This window comes from Phyllobates terribilis, unplaced genomic scaffold (assembly GCF_046119375.1).
Source record: "Phyllobates terribilis strain yellow unplaced genomic scaffold, ASM4611937v1 Scaffold_2__4_contigs__length_985480577, whole genome shotgun sequence".
NCBI lineage: Eukaryota > Metazoa > Chordata > Amphibia > Anura > Dendrobatidae > Phyllobates > Phyllobates terribilis.
In genome coordinates this window covers 545,216,420-545,234,614 of record NW_027362762.1, presented here as the reverse complement: position 1 = coordinate 545,234,614, position 18,195 = coordinate 545,216,420, and the positions used below count along the sequence as shown (strand labels likewise).

Below are 18,195 nucleotides of genomic sequence, written 5' to 3'. Positions count from 1 at the left end.
CCAATAGATCCTTGTAAATGGATTTAAAGTGTATTCATTCAAATTAGAGGGACAATTTAAATTAAAAAGCTTAGAGCTGCCTCCACCACAGGGGGGCTCTCTCGACCCACCAGCGGACAGGCACCAGTATTGGGAGAGGGGGGCTGGCCGTCAGGGTTCACCGCGGCTCTGGCACAAACCCGGCGACACGGAGGTGGCACGGGCAGGAGCGGACTGGCCGTCTCGGCTTCTCACTTTTTGGATTTTAGAAGGGCATGACATGCCTATATCTGTGTCTCCCCCTCCTTTTACTCCTCCACCTCTTTTCTTTTCGCATGACTATATGTACTTGTCACTTTTCCATGTGTTAGTTGTGTCTTCTGAGCAGTTTGTCAGCTTTTGGACACGTTTGAAGGTGTTTTCTATGTGTTTCTATGTGTTTTTGTTTGCCTGCCATTGGTTTTAACGGTGTTCGAAGGTGTTCGACGAACAGTTCGACGAACAGTTCGGCGAACACACGGGTGTTCGACGAACCGAACCGAACTCGAACACTACGGGGGTGGCTCAACACTAGTAGTAAGTCTTATTATGTCCCAGGAGGCTGCTCATTGGTGATATTCATAACTTGTGAGCTCACTCTCTTCCCACTTTATTTTGACCAATAACATTCTTAAAGTCTTAATTTTCAGCTACCCAGTCTTACTCCCAGTGTAATAACTGCAATTCTTCTTAAACTTGACTTTTTCTTTCCCCAAAGGCTTGTTAACTGGAATGATGACTCTCATGAGGCGATTTTATTGTTTCATATGGGAGAGTTCACATGAATAAATGTCAGTAAGTTCTTCCACCCAGATCACAGTAAGCTGCAGCTTGCACACAATTTTGTATTTTCATATCTCCATCTGAAAGATAGGTATTTCAATTATAGTGAATAGTTAGACTGCAAAGCTCAACACCAATGCTCTGCTAAGGTTGCCAGTTTCTGTATGCTACACTAGCTTACAATAGTGAGATATTGAAAATGAATTTTTGTGTATTTTTCTGAATAGTCCTTCCTAATTCCATTAATGCTGGTCATTTCTAAAATTATGTACCTATCAAAGTAATGCGAGAAAATAAAAAAAAAAAGATTCACTGCCTGTCATACCTACTTTGGATAATAAAGATTTCATATTTTTTGTTCTTTACTTTGTAAAGTTATAAAACATTTTACATGAATGCAAGGTAATTAAGTAAAAGTTATCATACACTTTAGTTAGCTATAAGTTTGGCACTTGTTTGGTTCACATCTATTCCCCCATGTATGCACGCCCGACTAGGAAGTGACGTTATCTCACATGGGAACAGAAGATCAGGCATATTGATCCTTACGTCAACTGACAATATGTCTGCCCTTGCTTTATCTTGACATCTGCAATCTGGGGAGAATTCAGACAGCCCCCAAACCTATGGTAGTCATCTAGTCCAGCCAAAGTCACTGGATTCAGTCAACTTTCATTTGATATGTAGGAGAACCTTAACAGTACTCATTCGATGGGGGTCTTATAATGAGTTTTAGCTAGGTTAAGGATAAAAAAAAAAGCAGAAATAATAATGAAGCATGAAAATGAAGAGAGAGGTAGGAGAAACAATGTAGAACTGTTAAGGGTTAACTAGAGAAAACATCACAAACCCAAAGAACAGAAGTATTGGGTTATTCCAGAAACAGCATTACTACATATTATAAAAATGGCTATAAAATACATGTCAAGGCCAAATGTGGTGTCTTCAAAAAGGCAGCAACTAGCTACAAGTGTATTATCCTAAGTGTTCAAATTTAGATGATCATTGAAAAATCATGACTTTTTAGTGTTGTCAAATCCTTGCACAGCACTTATTAATCTAATAAACTAATCTAAATACCTGACAGTAAGGCTGCACGCCGGTTGAATGGATTTATATAGTGTGACCAAGTTGTCAAGCACTTTTCCAAGTGATGCTAAAATCGCTTGGAAAGCGATTGACAACCCGCATGCGAAATCGCATGTTAAAAACGCTTCACAAGCGCTTTTACCTGGCAGAAAAAATGCTTGTAATATCCGTATGAGTTTTTTCTGCCAGGGAGATGCATAAATGCTCAGAAAAATCCAGAGCATTTCTGCATCGTGGGCACATAGCCTTACCCTCATTGTAGCTGGTCATTATAATATAAAAAAAAATCATATTGATGTCTATCGATTTATTTTTGAAAATTATGATTTGTTTAAGTATGCAAGAGAAAGAAAAGGGAGGATTTATACAAGATAGAACTTTCAGGACAACCCATTAAGAAATTCAGTTACTTTCAAAGAGATCATAAAACCTTTAAAAAGTATTTTTTTTATCATTTTTCTGGTTTTAATCCACATGGAATGTCAGTTAATGAAATTTTTCTGTATGTTATTTTCATCACAATATAACATAGAATATAACACTTTAAAATTCAGTCTTCAAAATTTGCATATTAAACCATTGGAACTCATGGGCCAAAATGTTCATCACTCTTACATTGAAGTTATTGTCCATATACTGTATGTTGTGCCCACAAGCAGAAAAAAGAGCACGGAGTGAAGAATTTTATGTTAGGTTAGGACTGGAGCATTAATGTCTTTTGTACATTTTGTGCAAACACCAAGCAAACACTTTTTTGAGATTGTACTTGTATTAATAATATTACCAATACCACCTATTAGAAATGTAGTATAGTAAGCTATGTCACTTACCTAATGTGTAGTGCATTGCGGTCGTTTTGGTATCTATGTTTACGACCACTTATATATTGACAGTTAGTTGCTAGTGGTTTTAACCATGGATACCTCAGCTACTGCAATGCCTGCTCATGGGGTAAGCCACATAGCTTATCAGAAGAACTATACTACATTTCTAATTGGAGGTATTTACTAATATTATTATTATTACATCTACTACATATTGGGATAGGATATTGGAGATGGGAATACCAATTTAAGTTTTCTCCTATACAGGTAAATGTTTTGATCACTGACTCTGGGAGGCCCTAGGTGCTATCAATATACCCATTAATACATCAGCATTGCAAGTTTAAAAAGACTCCCTTTTGAGCAAGAGCCAAAATACATATTTTTTGTTTGTTTGGAATCAATAGGTTTAAAATGTTCTATATTTTTGTTAGAACGAACAAGAGTGAAAAATATTATTGACTTATAAGGCAACTTAATGGAAATAAATGGCACTTTATGATAACATGTCTAATAATACTATTAATTGTGAAAGAATTTATAGAAAATACATCAGTTTGTACAGACAGCTAGTGAAAATCACTATTCTACAAATGCACATTAAATGTTTAAGTTGTCTACTCAATGGATAAATGAATAACTGTCCCATTTAAGGTATGTTGAATGGTTGATTGGCTTCCGGTACAAGGATGTCTCTATTTCATTGTTCTATAGCTTGATGATGGTGTCCAAATAGTTAATTTCAGTACAGGAGTAGTTGAATGTTAGGTTGATGGTGGGATGAAATCGATTAAAGTGTTCATGGAACGTCTTCAGCTGTTGTTCAGACTCGTCCAGATGATTAAAATATCGTCAATGTAAAGATAGTAGGCCAGAGGCCTACCGGAAGCCAATTGACCATCCAACATACCTTAAATGGGACAGTTTCCGTCCGAAACACATAAAAAACTCTATTGTCTACAGCCAAGCCATCAGATACAATCAGATATTTCCAACCCTATGGATAGAAACAAACACCTTGGGGGCCTGAGAAAGACCTTTTTGAATCAGGGCTACCATCCAAGAACAATTGAGAACCAGATTACAAGAGCCACCAGAATATCAAGGAATCATCTCCTACATTAAGAAAAACCAAACAAGAAAGCAACCGGGTGCCTCTAGTAGTCACCTACAATCTGGAGGCGCTAAGGAGAGCTGCACGGAAACTACAACTCTTACTACAAAAAGATGCCCGATAACAATCCATATTTCCAGAACCCCGACTTCTGTGTTCCAGGTAGCCTCCAAATCTAAGAAGTATCATTGTCAGAAGCTCCCTGTCAACTCCACCAGCTACAGGTACCTTTCCTTGCAACCAGAAAAGATGTAAAACCTGTCCATTTATAATGACCACAGACAAGATAAAGATCCCCAATTCACATCAGGACTACAAGATCCCAAGTACTTTCAGCTGTATCACATCTAATGTAGTGTACTTAATTATATGTACCAAATGTCCAGCTGGGGGTCAGTATGTAGGGGAGACTGGGCAAAAACTTAGGACAAGGATGAATCATCAGCGCCACACAATAAATGAAAAAATAGTAGATCTACTTGTAGCCAAGCAGTTTTGTTTCCCTGATCACAGCATCAAAGACATGAAATTACTGGTATTAAAAGGTAACTTCAAATCTCAGAGAGAAAGAAGAGTCTCGGAATAGAAACTCATGGTGACCTTTGACACCTTCAGAGCAGGAATGAATGTGTCACATGTATTTATGTCATTCTACATCAAGTAAGGAATGTGCTCATCAGACCTGTGGTGTCAACCCTGGAACAAGTCACAGGACAATAAAATTCTTGTCACAGGACAAGAAAAAAAATCACACTCCTTATCTATTAACTGCTAAAATATTTCTAGCCAGAACTGTTTATCTCTCCCATAGTAACAGCTCTGCTTTCCGTCACCTGTCTTATCTCTTGTATTATTTCTGTGTCCTGTCGTGTATAAATATGCGACTCTTCAGATTTTGCGTTATACTAGCCTGATGAAGAGGCCTGAGTAGTCTCATAAGCTTGCAACTTGTTTCCATCTTTTCAGTTAGCCATTAAAAGGTATCAACCACTGAGGACTCTCAAATCTAAATATTTTTCTATCTACTGGCTAACACAGTACAAAAATATATTTTTTCCCAGCCATGATTTTTTACAAATTTCTTTTTTTTCCTAGTATATGCTGCTGGTATGTTTTATTACATATGATGCCACCCAACTATTCATACAGGTCACCATATCAGTAGGTTTAAAATACCACTAAAGTATATTTTTTACCTACACTCCAATGAGCCATGAGTAATGTGTGAACAGTGTGTGCATTATGCAAATGCTGAGAGGAAGAGTACAGGAACTCTACTTCCACATATTGGATGTAGCAATGCTAGCAGTCAATATCGACTCTTCAGGTTGCCTGATCACATGACAGTGTGTGTATTAAAGTACTGACCCATCACTATATTCTGCCCCATCCAGCGATGCTTCAGTCGTCTCCGGCATCATGTTACCACAGCTCTGACTTGCCAGCTCATACAGCAGACAGTTCATGCGCCTTTCTTAATGTAAGCCTATGTGAGCCTCGCTCTGAGAATCAGACCTACAACGAGAAAGTCTTCTGGTCCATACAGAAGATACTGTGTGAGCTGGCCTGTCACAAATGTAGGCACATGATGAAGGAGAGTACCGAAGCAGTACTGAAAATGGCAGAAGACCATGATAATTGAAGGGGTTTTCCCATGAACAAAGTTAATTTTAATCAACATTTTAATCAATAGATCTTTGAATAATAATAATTTCCACAATTGGATGTGTTTCAGTAAAATGTTCCAGTGCTGAGATAATCTTATAAATGTGCCCCTGCTATGAACTGTGTAATGGCTGTGTCTGACCATACAGGGACATGGTCTGATCATACCACAGCTCCTGGGCAGGGGTGGACGCAAAAGAGTATGCAGACAGGACAACATGGGATCACAGCTGATTCTTTCTTTGAAGTAAAACATTGCTTAAACACATGCAGTGGAATGTTTTGCCTCACAGAAAGAATCAGCTGCGATCTCCTGCTGTCCTGTCTGTATACTCTTTTGCTTCCTCCCCTGCCCAGGAGCTGTGGTACAATCAGACCATGTTTCTGCATGGTCAGACACAGCCATTATACAGTACACAGCAGGGGCATACAGATGTATCTCACTCAATTAGAATATCATCAAAAAGTTAATTTATTTCATTTCATTTCAATAGAAAAAGTGAAACTCATATATAGATTCATTACAAACAGAGTGATCTATTTCAAGTGTTTATTTCTGTTAATGTTGATTATTATGGCTTACAACCAATGAAAACCCAAAAGTCATTATCTCATTAAATTAGAATACTTTATAACAACAGCTTGAAAAAGGTTTATAAAGTCCGAAATGTTGGCCTACTGAAATGTATGTTCAGTAAATGCACTTAATACTTGGTCGGGGCTCCTTTTGCATCAATTACTGCATCAATGCGGCGTGGCATGGAGGCGATCAGCTTGTGGCACTGCTGAGGTGTTATGGAAGCCCAGGTTGCTTTGATAGCAGCCTTCAGCTCGTCTGCATTGTTGGGTCTGGTGCCTCTCATCTTCTTCTTGACAATAACCCATAGATTCTCTTTGGGTTTAAGGTCAGGCGAGTTTTCTGGCCAATCAAGCAAAGTGATACTGTTGTTTTTAAGCCAGATATTGGTACTTTTGGCAGTGAGGACAGGTGCCAAGTCCTGCTGGAGAATGAATTTCCATCTCCAAAAATCTTGTCGGCAGAGGGAAGCAAAAAGTGCTCTAAAATTTCCTGGTAGACGGCTGCGCCGACTTTGGTCTTGATAAAGCAATGTGGACCTACACCAGCGGATGACATGGCTCCCCAAACCATCACTGATTGTGGAAACTTCACACTAGACCTCAAGCAGCTTGGATTGTGTGCCTCTCCACTCTTCCTCCAGACTCTGGGACCTTGATTTCCAAATGAAATTCAAAATTTACTTTGCATTTACTTAGTGTCAATGACTTCCTTCTAGACATCTGTCAGGTTAGCAGTCTTCCCCATGATTGTGGAGTCTACTGAAACAGACTAAGGGACCTTTTTAAATGCTTAGGAAGCCTTTGGAGGTGTTTTTTGTTAATTATTCTAATTTACTGAGATAATGACTTTTGTGTTTTCATGTGTAAGCCATAATCATCAACATTAACAGAAATAAACACTTGAAATCGATCACTCTGTTTGTAATTACTCTATAATATATGAGTTTCACATTTTGTATTAAAGAACTGAAATAAATTAACGTTTTGATGATTTTCTAATTTTGTGAGAAGCACCGGTATATATAAGATTATCTCAGCACAGGAACATTTTTTAACACATCCAATTGTGTAGCTTATTTTTTTTAAGATCTATCAATTAAACTGTATTTTATTCATGGAGAAACGCCTTTAAGCATTTGAATGTACACTCTGTGCACACATTACTGATGGCTAACAGAGGAGGCAATAACAAACCCCACTAGAGTGTTTCTTTAAAGATGCCTGTAGCAAAATTGTACCTTTTAGAATTATGTGTTTTAAAGATTTTTAATTTCTTAGTATACCACATTATTTTTTTTAATGTTTTATTTGCCAAATTTAAGATGCTATCTTATATTTTGTAGGTCCAATGTTTTGAAAAATTGGTAGTTTTTCTAATATTCTGATATTCCACGTTATTTTATATTCTATGCTGGCAAAGTATAAGCTCAAACCAGTTGATTGCACTGTGCATAGAATAGGCAATGCTATCAAACACAGCACATAGGTAGCAAGGTCTGTGACACCAGTCAGGTCCCCAGCGCAAGGACCGCCAGAGGCTGATAGTAGTATCCCAATCTAGATAGTCGACCTGCTTTGGGGGAGACTGTCACCTGCGGATTAATGGCTACACATGGGTATGCACAACTCCAGTTCCCTCTATTTAATAATCAGACTACAATATTTTTACTCCTTTGCTCTCCATGTCTTTTGCTGTTTAGTTATCCTTGAACAATTGATTATGTGACCAACTCTGTCTTCGCTGCACCCTTGTCATGAGCCCCTTAATATCTTTTATGGGCAGCCTACTACCATTACTACAGCCATGCTAGGTTATATATTATGTTTTCACTTTTTTCATGAAATCAGTGAGCATTAAAGGGGTTTTCTGGCGTTGTAAACTCTTTTCCCAGTGGCAGTTTGTTTAAAAAAAAAAAAACTTCCCTTTGCGCTGCCTCCTATTGTTAAATGCTAAGCCTCCACTGCTCCCAGTATCTGTTATTGTCTGCAGTGATGTTGTTACGTTGACGGTGCTGCAGCCAATCAGTAAGCTTAGTGTTTCTTGGTTGGAGTGCTCTCGACTTGACATCTGCGCTGCAGACAATACCAGACACTGGTAGCAGCAGTAGAGATTTAGAATAGGATCTGAAGCAGTTGAGTAAAAGAATAGTTTGTTTTTTAAAAGCAAGCTCCAGCAGGGGGACAGAGGTTCCCAAAACCAGAAAACTCCTTTAAGAAAGATTCAAAGATTTTTTTTTTAAGCTGTGAAGAACTGTAAATAATAGAACTTTAGAAATGGCATGAGAAACTTTTTCCAATACGTCTATGTCCATATATCAGTTTTATGTCCTTTTGGCAATGTGGTGTCCCTGAATGACCATCCTATAAACATAGCAATGTCTCTACTATCCACAATTGTACCGTCACTGGCTCACCGCTAAGGCTCCTCTTTCTCCCTCTCTCCACATTCCATTAATTCACAGTGTCACCACTGTGTCACCACTGTGTCACTCCCGCTTGGCCTCCAGACATACAGCAGAGTAGATTAATCAATTCCTGGATAGCTATTGATCTTTGTTGCTCTCTCTCTCATCAAGATCTGACCCCCGTATAAAAATGGAAACTCACTGCCGTGCAAATTCATCTCCTTTGACAAAGAGAAGGGGAGGAGAGAATTTTGTGGAGATTTATAAAACAGCTACAGGGTGAAACCTCACAAGAGTGATTAGAGGCAGACTGAGATAAGTCCCTCTTTCCATCTTCTATCTTTGGCTTCATATCTCACTCACTCGTCTCTCACTCTCAGTATATATTGGTTTCTGGAAGACAGTATTATACAATATCTGTATAAATCCAATAAATGTTTCCAATTAATATTACATCTATACTCTTAAGCATTCTTATAGATGTAAGGTTCAGAAATACATTGATACTACTTATCTAGGCAATGACAGGTTTTTCACTGTAAATTTTGTTCTGTCCCTCCACCCCTCTCTCTATTTCCTATGCATTACTTGGAACTTAAGTGTCTAGAACTTATTTATGTATTCAGAACTGTTGCATTGTTCATGTCTACCACCAGGGGGCAATATTCATAAAGATATTTGAAGAATACCATGGTGAATTTCAACAATTTATTTGAGGGAGCTGGGGAGCTTAATACTTCAATGTAAGCTTGAAGAACTATGCATATGCTATAAAATGTATATAAGATCTATAACATAAATAAAGTTTAGAACGAACTGATTTTTCATTAAACAAAATCTTTTTGGCAATTCACTTAAATTGTCATTAATTCAAATGCTACTTGAGGTATTAAGGATGCATACAAGTAATACTTTTTCAAACTACAGTTTTACATTGCAGATGTGTCAGATTTCTTTAAAAAATAAACATAGAAATAGATGACTTTACTATACAATTTTCATACATTTTGACAGATTTTTATATGTACTAAATTGATATACATTGATTGATACTTATGAAAAAATGTGTTAAAAATGTCTTTTAATATTCGCTATACCCTTTTTATGTGATTTTATTTTCTATAAGCAGGCATGAAGATGAGAAAGGTCCAATGTGAACAAGTTCCAGATAAATTTTGCACTCTCATAGGTAAATATTTGTTGGCACTATTTAAATGATCAAATTTATTAGCTTTACATACATGACTTTAGCTTGAGGAGAATATTTAGTCTTGATTTCATTGCAAAACAAATTCTATTGAGCTAGAAGCTACAATAATAGGAATGATAGCAGAAGCTGTGGTTTATTACAATGGCGAGGCTTGAACCTGACACTACACCTGCCACTGTAAGTACCTACATTCTTGAAGTAACAATTTTAGAGCATGTATTCTCATTACCCTGGGTTGTGCTGTTTCTCTGATATTCCTCCTGAATATTTATGAATAAATTGACTATTAGATATTACCTTTTATGAAGGTTCGAAAACCACTGTTTGGGTGCCTGGATAATTAGTGGACGCCATGTCGTGTTTGGGGAGCCCCTGATGTGCCTAAACAATGTAACCCCCCATAAGTGACGCCATTTTGAAAACTAGACCTCTTAAGGAACTTATCTAGATGTGTGGAGTGCACTTTGGACCCCCACTTGTTTCACAAAAGTTTATAACGGAGAGCCATAAAAATAAAAAAATAACTCTTTTTTACCACAAAAATGATCTTTTAGCCCCAATTTTTTTCACTTTCACAAGGGTAGCAGGAGAAATTGTACCCTATAATTTGTTGTGCAATTTTTCTTGAGTATGATGCAATTTCCCCCCCCCATATGTGGGGGGAAACCATTGTTTGAGCGCGCGGCAGGATCAGAAGGGAAGGAACGCCATCTGACTTTTTTAACTCAAAACTCACTGGAATAGAGAGTGGACGCCATGTCGCGTTTGGAGAGCCCCAGATGTGCCTAAATAGTGGAAACCTCCCCCCACAAATGACCCTATTTTGGAAACTAGACCCCTCAATGAATTTGTCTAGATGTGTGGTGAGCACCTTGAACCCCCAGGTGCTTCACAGAAAATTGCAACATTGACTTGTGAAAGTAAAAAAAAATCTATTTTTTCCACAAAAATGTTATTTTAGCTGTCAGAGAGATATTCTCCCATAAAATGTTCTCCCGTATTTCCCTGACATGGATATTGACCATTTCTCCCTTTTGTCAGTACCAAGCTGTCTCCATAAAAATCTCAGCACAAAGCCCCAATTAACACAGCCATGAGTAAGAGCTTACACAAACAAATGGCAGCCAGGAGGTGCCACCAAGTTCCTTAATGCGAGCATCCTGTCCCTGAAAGACAGTGGCAGGATTGCAATAATTCACGTGTAACTGTTGGAGCTTGCTTCCCGAGCTTCAAGGAAGAAATCCATAGACACGGCAACTCCGATATGAAATATGAAATATTGTGAGTTCCATACGTCCAGCAATAATGGGACATATATTTTTAGTGCATGTAGAGAAGCCAAGGAGAATGACTCTCTCCAGCGAGCGGACCACTGCTTTGTGCTGAGCTCAGTGAGTGACAGGACACCACTCACCGAGTACAGCTCTGGGGCCCGGTCGCTGGAGGAGAGAGTCATTCTCCCCGGCTCCTCGGCATGAGCGGTCAGATGGGTTACAGCGGGGGACAGGTGAGTATAAAGATTTATTTATTTTATTCTTATTTTTATGCCAGGACACAACGGGAGCAGAATACTACTCTTAACATTGTCCCTTTGCTTGCACTGATCGTAGGGCCGGCAGGGGACAATGATGAGGGCAGGGTTCAGCACCCAACACTTGGGAACAGTGCTAACTGTACCAATGATTCCCAAGCACTGGTACATGTGCTTGTGATGCGGCACACGGGCAGCACACAGTTGCCAGATGTATGCCTCACAGGTGCACACGGACAATGATATCTCTGATACTGTTTTTTTCAGTATCAGAAATATCAGGACGTGTGAAACTGGCCTTACTCTGGACTCTGTCTGGCCTCTGTTTAACGGTGTCCTTTTTTTCAGAGGTTCACAAAACCGTGGCCGACGGCACTTTTATGCACGCCTAATAAAAAGATGGAAATGTGGGATCACAGGTCAGACGGTGTCCCGGGTGCCTCCATTTGCCTCATTACAGGGAATCTTCTGTCTGAATCACATATTTCAGAGATTTGCATGGAAACCCCGGTGTAGGTGCTCAGCGCAGAGCCCAAGATAAATGTGAGCATAGCCATACTGCAATCTTTGGGAGGCAGAATGAACAAATCATCAGCAGGTGAAGAATTGGTTTTATTTATTTTTTTACACCGTTCACAATAGTGATTAATAGACTTTATTCTTCCGAACAGTGCGATTACAGCAATACCAGATTTATATTGGGTTTTTAAGTTTGACAGTTGCCACACACTAAAACATGATTTGTTTATTTTTGCAAAGACTAGTTTTTGCATTGCTATATTTTCAGAGCTATAATTTTTCCAGATTTCAGCTGACAGTCATGTAAGGGCTTGTTTTTTTCGGGACCGGTTGATATTTTTATTGGTACCATTTTTGGGCACGTGACATATTTTGATTGCTTTCTATTCAGGAATTATTTTTTTTTTATGCTGTTCCATGTGGTAAAATTGATAAGGCAGCTTTATTCTTCTGGTCAGTACGTTTACAGCGATACTACATTTATATCTTTTTTTTATGTTTTGGCGCTTTTACACAATAAAAACTATTTTATAGAAAAAAAATATTTTTTTGCATCGCTTTATTCTGAGAGCTATAAATTTTTTATTTGGTATGGCGGCTTGTTTTTTGCGGGACAAGATGACGTTTTCAGCTTTACCATTTTTACTTAAATTCGTCTTTTTGATCGCATTTTATTCCACTGTTTGTTCGGCAGTATGGTGATAAAACACCATTTTTTGCTTCATTTTTTTTTATTTTTTTTTACTCTGTTTACTAAAGGGGTTAACTAGTAAGACATTTTTATAGGTCAGGTCCTTTCGGCCACATCTATACCAAATATATGTACTTTTATTGTTTATTTTTATTTTTTTTCATAATAAAATTTATTTATGGGTACAATATATATATATATACAGTGGGTATGGAAAGTATTCAGACCCCTTTAAATTTTTCACTCTTTGTTTTATTGCAGCCATTTGGTGAATTCTAAACAATTAATTATTTTTCTCATTAATCTCTGCACCCCATCTTGACTGAAAAATAACAGAAATGTAGACATTTTTTAAAATTTATTACAAAAGAAAAACTGAAATATCACATGGTCATAAGTATTCAGACCCTTTGCTCAGTATTGAGCAGAAACACCTTTTGAGCTAGTACAGCCATGAGTCTTCTTGGGAATGATGCAACAAGTTTTTCACACCTGGATTTGGGGATCCTCTGCCATTCTTCCTTGCAGATCCTCTCCAGTTCTGTCAGGTTGGATGGTGAACGTTGGTGGACAGCCATTTTCAGGTCTCTCCAAAGATGCTCAATTGCTCAATTGGATTTAGGTCAGGGCTCTCACTGGGCCAGTCAAGAATGGTCACAGAGTTGTTCTGAAACCACTCCTTTGTTATTTTAGCTGTGTGCTTAAGGTCATTGTCTTGTTGAAAGGTGAACCTTCGGCCAAGTCTGAGGTCCACAGCACTCTGGAAGAGGTTTTCATTCAGGATATCTCTGTACCTGGCCACATTCATGTTTCCTTCAATTGCAACCAGTCATCCTATCCCTGCAGCTGAAAAACACTGCCATAGCATGATGCTGCCACCACCATGTTTCATTGTTGGAATTGTATTGGGCAGGTGATGAGCAGTGCCTGGTTTCCCCCACACATACTGCTTAGAATTATCACCAAAAAGTTCTATCTTCGTCTCATGAGACCAGAGAATCTTATTTCTCATAGTCTGGGAGTCCTTCATGTGTTTTTGAGCAAACTCTATGCGGGCTTTCATATGTCTTGCACTGAGGAGAGGCTTCTGTCGGGCCACTCAGCTATAAAGGCCCGACTGGTGGAGGGCTGCAGTGATAGTTGACTTTGTGGAACTTTCTTCCATCTCCCTACTGCATCTCTGGAACTCAGCTACAGTGATCTTGGGGTTCTTCTTTACCTCTCTCACCAAGGCTCTTCTCCCATGATTGCTCAGTTTGGCTGGATGGCCAGGTCTAGGAAGACTTCTAGTGGTCCCAAACTTCTTCCATTTAAGGATTATGGAGGCCACTGTGCTCTTAGGAACCTTGAGTACTGCAAAAAAATTTGTAACCTTGGCCAGATCTGTGCCTTGCCACAATTCTGTCTCTGAGTTCCTTGGGCAGTTCCTTTGAGCTCATGATTCGCATTTGGTCTGACATGCACTGTGAGCTGTGAGGTCTTATATAGACAGGTGTGTGCTTTTCCAAACCAAGTCCTATCAGTTTAGTTAAACACAGCTGGACTCCAATAAAGGAGTAGAACCATCTCAAGGAGGATCACAAGGAAATGGACAGCATGTGACTTAAATATGAACCAAAAAATAATGAGTACCTAATGGCCCAAATAAGAACACCAAGAATGTCCATGCTAGTGCTTAAAGTGCAATTCCATTTATTAATCGGTTACATTGTGGACAGCTTATAAAAATCTTGGAGACAATAACGGGATAAACAAAGGACTGAGCAGAGAGGCAAGGTAGGGTAAAAGAATAAACACAAAGGCAACAGAGAATAAAGTGCATCTGGTACAGTTAAGGGTCCTTGTGCAAAGTAGCAAAATTGGGTCCCAGTATTATGACAAGGGATATTCTCCCGGAAGCAGCATCTAGCGTAACATGTGTCGGGGCTGTACTGTGACACGGAAGGACGCACGACTTCTGGATACAGTATGGGTGAGCAATAATTTACATTTGGGGACCTGTTAGCACTTTAGAGAGGGATATAGGGATGGATTCTTCAACCCTTGTCACATCCCTTGTCATAATACTGGGACCCAATTTTGCTACTTTGCACAAGGACCCTTAACTGTACCAGATGCACTTTATTTTCCCTCAGAGGCTGTGCGGGCGCAATCAGTCAGACATAATAATACGTACCTGGTCATTAAGACCCTGGGCACAGGAACGTATTATTATGGCTCACGTCAGAAAGGTGTTAATAGAGTTATGCTAAGGGTGGAGAATCACACATTAAATCGCAACCCATAATTCCCAAACTGGGTAAGAATAAAGCATCTTTCTGGTTCTGTGGAGTCATATTATTCATATTCTAAGCTTACCGAAGCAGGTAAGCAGCTCTGTCGGGTTCACTACACACTAGGACAATCCCACACTAAATCACAACCCTTGATGCCCAACATGAATTAATTAAGGAGCAGAATTAATAGGAACCTGTTACCAGGTTTTTCCTATATAACTCACGGTCACCACCTTTCAGCCCTGTGTTACAGCATTCTGGAATGCTGTATATAAGTCTCCAAGCTGCCTTGTAAAACAAGAAAAGGACTTTTTAGTATACTCTCCTACGGTGGCGGAGCAGTTGCTGGTCTTGGTCCGGTACCTCCTCTCTTCTTTCGATTGCTGTCCTCTGCTTCGTATGGATGACATGTCCTACATCATCCATGCAGTATCCTCCATTGTGCGCCTGTGCATGAGCACTTCTTACTGCCCTGCTAAAGGCAGAGCAAAGTACTGTTCGGTACATGCACGGGGAAAAGCCAAAGAGCACCTGTGACTTCTCCTAGTTTCCAGACCACAGTCATTCTTCATAAGGCCCATAGGTATTTCTAATGATGTCGTTTGGCGTTGCTTAGTGATGTGTTATGCTCTGCTCTCAGCAGGGCAGAGCAAAGTGCACCTGTGCAGACCTGCAAGGCTACTGATCAGATTTAGCTTTGCTATGTGGATAATGCAGGATGGGTCAGTCACATCACTCAAAGCCGGAGGACGGCGATTAGGAGCAGAGAAGAGGCACAGACGCTATATCAAGGAAGCGAATCAGATCGGACTACCCTCATTTACATAAAGTGCAGGAGCAATTAAAATGGTATTTTTGGAGGTATACAGGGGGAGTCAGGAGATGATAGACACATTTGTAGAATGCAACACAGGGGCAGATAAAGGTGGTGACATTTGTTCAGAGACTCCAAAAGGTTCCCTTTAAAGGATTTGTAATTGGAGAAAGTTGCCTGATATATTAGGAGTGGAGGACAGGTCTAGAAGTAGAGAGTAATGTTGTGCGACATAGGCAGTTAATAGATAATGACTTCTGGATATGGCAGGGACCCTAATTCATTAGCACATGGCCCAAACGACATAAACCATATGGCCCAATAAAATAAATTGCACATTATTTTTTTGGTATCAAATGGCCAGAGCTTTATTTAAAATCCTAATACTATAGTAAGAGTCAGGTGAAATGCTAGGCAAATATATTCTGAGATTCACAGATACCGGGAGATCCCCCAGGTGCCTTACATACAGCAATCGGCAGGCATCAATCCAGGGACGGCATGCTCTGACTTGTACACTAACAAAAGCCAGTCTACTTCAAGGGCTCCAATGACCCTAGCAAAGATCCTCATTCCTGTGCTTAACAGCTTACGCTCCTGAATGACCTTACCATTATCACATCCTCCAGGCTGGCCACCAAAGCTCAGCCTATTCACTATCATTGTGTAACATCTTCTGTTAATTAAAATGATTCCACCATAACTTCCACTTCTACCTGACTCCCTATCCACAACATCACAGCTGTGCCAATAATAGACCAATCTGTTTTGATTTAAATCAACTTTCACTATGGCATTTTATTTATTTAATTAATAATTATTTATTTATTTTTATTTATTTAGTTTTTTTTACTAAAATCAGACCAAAATCTATAAAAATACACTAAACCCCCAACTCTTGAAGAGTCATACTTCAGCACTCACCAGCGGAAAAACCCCCTGTAATGGAAACCTCTAGGGAACCATGACTGAAGGATTGCTCTCCATTGGGCTTAGATGGTTAATGCCAAAATGCCAATCAACATGTTTTTTTTTTTTAATTAAATGATAGGATATGTACAAAAGAAGGTTAGAGATAATAAATTATGTAATGAAGCATAAATTAACCTATAAATGATAAGCAGTCAAATAATATATAAATCAAATATACAATTGCACAATAAAACAAGGAAAAAGGGTGCAGGAGGGCGGGAAATGTTTCAGACATTTCTTCTGGTGAGAGGAACAGGAAAAAATAATGAGACAGCAAGTTATATCTTTCCATAAACTCCTCCCTCCCAAAAGTAATATAAACCAGACACATAGATGGACTACTGTTTCTAAAAGGGGAAATATCCAGCCTAATACCATCAATATAAATAATAACTACTACAGTCCTGCAATCATGTGTCCCCTTTGCATAGTACTCTGTAAAGTTTATTGATGTCTTTGATAAAGCAGTTTAGTTGGGTTAGAAGCGAGATTGTAAGTGAATAAAAGGTTGGATTAGAGACTGGAGGAGAGTTCACATTGGACATGGTCCTGACTTAGAATAGGTATGATGGTTGCAGAATAAAAGGTGTAATATATCCCATTTATTTCATCTTAAATTTGCAGTTGGCTAAAGGGTTAACATGACGCCACATATGTCAGTACCTAAAGAGAGCCTGTCATAAAGATTTTATACCCCAAACAAAAGGCTTGTTTTTAAAGTTTCTTTAATGCTTATGAAAGGGAATCTGTCAGCAGGTATTTGCTACCTCATCAGAGAGCAGCATGATGTAGACAAAGTGACCCTAAATCCAGTGATGTATCACCTAGTTTACTAAGTGCAGAAATTCTGGCACAGAGTTTTCAGATATATATCAATGAAGCAGAGCTGAGAAAGTTAACCTTGCCCACACCAGCCTTTCTATATACATTGTCTATAGACATTGACCGCCTTATCACAGGAGGTGCATGTCGGACTACCATGCACAGGCACTGCTCTAGTCCAGAAATAAGCTCATCGTGCTAAAAAAATCATTACAAGTAAACAACAGCATGCAGTTGATAAGAGAGGCATGCTGTCTTCAGATTACATAGAATTACATAGAAAAAAAACTGCTAACAGGTTCTCTTTAAATTCTTACCTTTCTTGTAGAAAATCGTTTACTGATTTAGAGAAATTCATAGTTGAAATTGTATGCTAACGAGCTGCAAGTGCAGTGAGGCAGATATTGTACTTACAGCTTTTTTGCTTCTCTACTTTTTCCCCACCAGCTGCCTGCCTCCTATCTCTCACTGACAGGTCACTGAAACATGAGCTACCTGTGAGTCAGAATCAGAAGACAGGCAGTGGGCAGGAAATAGGGAAAGGGGCAGGAGAACTGTATGTGCAGTGGTTACTCACTGATAGGGAAAGAGGCAGGATAACTGTAACTGCAGTGCTTGTCCACTAATAGGGAAAGAGGCAGGATAACTGTAACTACAGTGCCTGTCCACTAATAGGGAAAGAGGCAGCAGAACTATAAGTGCAGTGGTTGCACACTGATAGGGAAAGAGGCAGAAGAACTGTAAGTCTGGTGCCTGCCGACTAATAGGGAAAGAGGCAGGATAACTAACTGCAGTGGTTGCCCAATGATAGGGAAAGAGGCAGGAGAACTGTAACTGCAGTGCCTGACCACTAATAGGGAAAGAGGCAGGAGAACTGTAAGTG

The 18,195-nt window shown here is 39.2% G+C and overlaps 1 long non-coding RNA gene across 1 annotated transcript in view; it reads right to left on the bottom strand.

The window, feature by feature from the left end:
- Nucleotides 1-17,787, bottom strand: part of LOC141252875 (uncharacterized) — a 125,605-nt gene extending 107,818 nt beyond the window's left edge. The window contains exon 1 of the long non-coding RNA XR_012314142.1: nt 17,630-17,787. This is a non-coding gene — a long non-coding RNA (uncharacterized lncRNA). The remainder of the gene's footprint in view (nt 1-17,629) is intronic.
- Nucleotides 17,788-18,195: the final 408 nt, after the last annotated feature.